Below are 6,000 nucleotides of genomic sequence, written 5' to 3'. Positions count from 1 at the left end.
CCGCTAGCTTAGCGACAGCGTCAAACACCCCGAGAGATAATTCAGTTACAGCTATTACAGTTCGCTGTCTTCAAAGTAAGATGTCTCGTAACATGTGTGATTTTTAACACAACCGCCAGTTTTGTTATAAATTATGGACATTTCTCTGCTCTTCCTACATGAGCTGAAACAAGATATTGATTTATTTGCTGACTGATTCATTGATTGATTGATACACTTTCTTGACCTTTAGATCAATGTTATTTCAACTTGAGAGAAATACGTAGACTACATCACAAGGATGCTATCAAACTTCATGCACCCCTACGGTCATTACATCAACCTCTGAAATAAAAATAGTTGTAAAGACATGTAATACAAAAACGGAAATCTAATGGAGCAGTTTTACGTATCTGGTGGCAAAATACCCGCACCACCCACCCTTATGACAGTACGCCTTTTCGTTCACACAAAGGTCTGATTTAGACCCCCCCCCCCCCACAAAAAAAACAAAACACAACAACAACAAGAAGAAAACAACAAAGCTCTGAACTAAACGAACGAATTAAATCGTGATGAATTTCAGTTAGGACCCTTTTAACTTAGGAACTTAGGAACCCAAGAGCAAGGATGTTAAGCAAGACGATGCTGCTTATTCGTATATTGTATAGGTACAAACTTAATATAGTCAAACAGAAGGAGAAAAGTTTGAATGTCGTGTTTAATATACATCAAAAACTTGACCATGTAGATTTCAGCAGTTTAATTATGATATGTTATGTTAGATGTGTCATTACCAACAATGGATTAGGCTTTGGGGCAACTTTTGTGGTGGTTGCCTCCTTGGATACTGCCCGCGTCCGGTACATAGGCGCCGTGTGGCACAGCCAAGTGAATGGGACATAAATCAAGTCATGTACAGAGCACATATCATAATAAGCCATAGCCTGACCGCCACAAATCTATTCACCGGACAATTAACACGTGTAAGTTAAGACGGGGATGTCAAACCCTAATTATGACCAGTGTGTCCAACCACAAGTGACAAAAGCTCTACGTATCAGAGGAGGAATCGAGGCGGGCTTTTAACCCCAAACCAAATGCTCCTAAACAGTTCCTTGTTAAAACACCTTTTGAGTCCCCGTCCGTTTTTGCTCTGAGAGTAAACAATGCGGCAGGTGACGGGATGCGGAGGCTGAAACTTGATACTGACGGTCCGCCGAAATGACGGGTGTTTGGCACACTAATCACACGCCACCCCCAGGGGTAAGCCGGGTCAGTGAGCTTAGACCCTTATCTATACCTCCCGCCAATGAGCTAGCACGGAAAGCTGGCTTGTTATGGTATTAAGATATAGAGTTGCCTTTTGAAGAACAGGAAACATCGTGGGAAGCAATTGACTGACCATTGACTTGAAGATTGTATCTGACTGACACTCTGCTAACCAGTACTATTTTGCCGCCTTTCGCTGCATAATGCCGAATGTTGTAATCTGACAGAGTGTATCTGCATGCGATCACCAGAAGCAACACACATATGTACATTCAAACTTGTCGAGAGCAACTTGTTGGAAACTTTGCCACTTTTCAGAAGTTCGGGGTTTTGGGGTATTATGTCAAGAAAATTCTTTCTGAAATCGGGAGCAGACATATCACTGTAGAAACAATGGCCAGATCCAATAGCCACAACAGAGCTCGTAGCCACAACAATTAAATTCAAATAAAACAGAAATAAAATTCGTAGCTGAAATTCGTACCAGGAACGACTGATTAAAAATGCATTCGTTTTACGAACGAGATGTGTGTAATAATAAAGAATCTTATATGAGTCGGTAACGACACGTCAAAAATTACAAGATCGTTTTCCAAAAGAACTTTAAGAAACTTAAGAAAAAAAACAACTATGGTGTAACACCAATGATATAGCAAATTTAAAGCCGAAATATTGAATCGTATGATGAACTCTTCTCTTTTAGACGTTACATTAATATTTGTATTTGTTAGTAATGTTACATTACTGCATCTTACATACGGCGCGATTTCCTGTCAACGATCTGTTTATGTAAGCGCTGCATTCATTTTTTGCTTTAAAGGTAAACTTTAACATGAGATATTTTGTGAGATGGCATCCCCTAAATGGCGTCTCACAACCATCCACCCAGGCCTATATACGCAAACACTTATCCTGATGGTCATGGATGTCTGCAATGACAGGGTCTAAAGGCATGCATTCATTCAATATGCAGTGTTTATGGTGGACCAGTCGGTACGGTTTTTACGTGTCCTGCTGGGGTCTTCCTCGTTTGGAACGAAAAGACTTCATTTTCAAAGTTACCGGAAGGTACCAGTCAGTCCAAGGTCGTTTTCTTGGCCTGGTTGTCTCAGAATGCATCTTGTTTTGTTCATTTTTTTTTAAATCGGAAACCTCAAATACCTTCAACAATCACTGATATGTTTATGCCAGATGTCCCGCACTATAAGACTGCCGATCTGAATTCGTAGCGCTCAGACTCACCTGATCGGCTGTCTTCGGCTCTGTTTATCCGGAGAGACCTGATGTCTCTGTAGACGGTCTGTGATTGGTCAAAAGCTTGGAGACCCGGATGTAGGCAGAACATAGCCGTAAAGTGTAGAGTGTTAGGCCCTAAACCGATGAGCATATTTGGAATTATATTTTTTTTTAAATAAGATTATTAACATTGCGGTACTATTGGCAGTATTTTCCCCATACTATGCTCCGTGATGTTTATGTCTATATCTATCTTAAAGAATAGAGATAATGGAGAGGAGATAATGATTCCCAAGGTGTTGTTCATGATCAACAGTTACAATTCCCTTGTAATTAAATCGGCAGAATGTCTGGATGGAGGTTACAGAATCATGAAGAGCAGATATACAGAAAATTTAAATGATGTGAAAAGATTCGACAATAGAAACTGAACAGAATGTCGACGCCATCTAATTACTAGCTTGGTAAACACATCTTTTTGAACATGGCCTTTCAGCTTTATTTGGAAGCATAAAATAAATCAAACTATACAGAAAATATATTCCCACCATCTTTACTTGGTTAGTGCATTGAGCCTGACCATTCTTTGTGTTCAGTGACGCTCACCAACGTGTTACTGTTTACTCCCTGTAATTGATTTCGGACATGTGCACTTTTAATAATAAGTGAAATTATAGCCAAAGGGCTAAAGACCCAGCGACGGGAGTTTTTTTCCACTCAACTGACTTGGAATTCGTACAAATGAGACGACACCTTAGAAACAGTTACATTTCAATTTAAGCGATTGGAACTGTGCATGAGCTCAAGGGCAGTGTATTCCACCCCAAGTAATCCACTATATACACAGTTTCTCTTATTTCCACCGTTAGTGATTTACATGCTAATACATTTTCAGAAACAGAGTCGTCTATATAGGGTGGAAGGTCGGTAGAGTGTATATAGCTGTTAACCAGGTTGATGTTTAACCGCATATCTATTCTTACTTCTCTTAATATCAGCAATCGGATAAAATATGTTAATAACAGCCCCCGACTCCCAATGTAACCCAGCCCAACCCAGCCCTTTCCACATAAACCCCACTAGTTTGAAACTCTGTCGAAGGGCTTTGGGGTCAGTTCTGTCATTATATAGGTATACGTGGTCGACACCCCGAACGATGTGTTCTGAAAGGTCACAAAGCTGTGCTTATATACTTACTGCGAACATACAATTTTCAGACAATGTTCTATAGATGAAAACATGTACGTGCACCGGAATAATAGGTTAAAGTATTATACAGCGTATTTTTTCTTCACAGGAAATGAATGTCTTGACTCAGAATATTGCTACAAAAATCATTACAGTGAAAAATTCATTTCCATACTATTTAATATAGGAAAGATTTCTTTATGTCAGAGTACTTTTGAGGTTCCACTTTTGTGTTTGGAAATCGTGTCACCGTCCGTAAAGAATAGTTCGTTTTACGTACTTTACAGCCGTTCTCATGTACTCCAAATGTCCAATGGAAACATCATATTCAATCGTCACACGCAATTCACTTCATTTGACCTCGAGTGTTATATAGTGATTTTGTTAAGATTGAAAAGTATTTATGGATTCCATGTGGCAATAATTGTACTGAAGAAAAATAATTTGACATCATTTCTAACTGGTGATTAAAACTGTTCAGTATATAGAGAAGTTGCAATGGGTACAATGAAGAGAATCAATATATATGATTAAGCATGGCGAACGATTTGTGGCAAAAACCTATACATTTATAAATGCTTATTAAAAACGCTATGTGGTCTTCGTAAGTCATTTTTTATAGGCTTACGATAACAATCGCAGCAGATGAACTTCTGAACATCAACAGGCTACGAATGTGCTTGTAAACTCTTTAGGCTTTCTTAGCTCTTGGCTGAAGACATTCAAAGAACCTTGGAAGTGTCTTTGAACAAAATCTTTTCATACGGCAGAGAGCTTTTCGGATGAACGTAAAATTACAAATTATTTTTTCCATTCAGTAGAGAGCATTTCAGATGAAAGTAAATCTACAAATTAGTATTTCCATACCACAACGAGCATTTCACATGAATGTAAAGCTACAGATTAGTATTTCCATTCGGCAACGAGCATTTCAGATCAACGTAAAATTACAAATTATTTTTTCCATTCAGTAGAGAGCATTTCAGATGAAAGTAAATCTACAAATTAGTATTTCCATATCACAACGAGCATTTCAGATGAACGTAAAGCTACAGAGTAGTATTTCCATTCGGCAACAAGCATTTCAGATCAACGTAAAGCTACAGATAATAGTATTTCAGATCAACATAAAGCTACAGGTTAGTATTTCCATTCGGCAACAAGCCTTTCAGATGAACGTAAAATTACAAATTATTATTTCCATTCAGTAGAGAGCATTTCAGATGAAAGTAAATCTACAAATTAGTATTTCCATACGGCAACGAGCATTTCAGATGAACGTAAAGCTACAGATTAGTATTTCCATTCGGCAGAGAGCATTTCAGATGAACGTAAAGCTACAGATAATAGTATTTCAGATCAACATAAAGCTACAGATTGGTATTTCCATACGGCAAATACCGGCCCGGATAGCACAGTTGGTAGAGCGTCCGCTTCGGGACCGATAGATCCAGGATCAATTCTAAACCTAAGGCTTTAAAAGAGGAAGTTGTAACTTCCTCGCTTGGCGTTCAGCATTAAGGGGATAGTGCAACGACTGGTTGACCCGTATCAGTATAATGGCTCGGGCGGGGCGGATTACTTACCTTCGGTAAGTCGTCTCAGTGAAGCAGCACTAAATAAAAGATCCGTCCTGCAACAAGGAGGCACATTACACGTACATGCACCCTAATGATTCCTTCGTCGTCATATGACTGAAAAATTGTTGAGTACGACGTTAAACCCCAAGCACTCACTCACTCACACATACGGCAAAAAGCATTTCAGGTGAAAACAAAGCTACAGATTAGTATTTCCATACAGCAGAGAGCATTAGTCAGCGTGCTGGCACGGCGCAGTGTGACACAAGCGGTCGCTGTGAGTTCAAGTCCAACTTATGCTGGCTTTCTCTCCTGCAATACGTGCGATGATCTACCAGCAACCTGCAGATGGTCGTGGGTTTCCCTCAGGTTCAGTTTTCTCCCATCATAAGGCTGGCTGCTGAAGCCCAAGTGAAATATTGGAGTATATATATGAGTATGCGGCGTGAAACATAAATTAAATAAATATATTATTCATACATGTTCGCCAGTATCGCTATAACGGTATTTCCCCGACATAAGGGGACTTTGTAATTATTAAATGTGGTGACAAGACTTCATTGTCAGTAATTCAAGGTCACTGACGTCTAATAACTAACATTTAACTCCACTCTATACCGCAATTCTTAGCGTAATTCTGATATAGCCATGTTCTTAAGTTTGTATACGTTAGAGATAAGTTGAGGCTATTTCAGCGTTTACATGAACTGAAGTAAATTGACAAGAGACCGGAATTCACCAGTTA

The sequence above is a fragment of the Liolophura sinensis genome, chromosome 6 (assembly GCF_032854445.1).
Source record: "Liolophura sinensis isolate JHLJ2023 chromosome 6, CUHK_Ljap_v2, whole genome shotgun sequence".
NCBI classification, from domain to species: domain Eukaryota; kingdom Metazoa; phylum Mollusca; class Polyplacophora; order Chitonida; family Chitonidae; genus Liolophura; species Liolophura sinensis.
The sequence above is the reverse complement of the archived record's forward strand: the minus strand, read 5'-3'. Positions refer to the sequence as shown.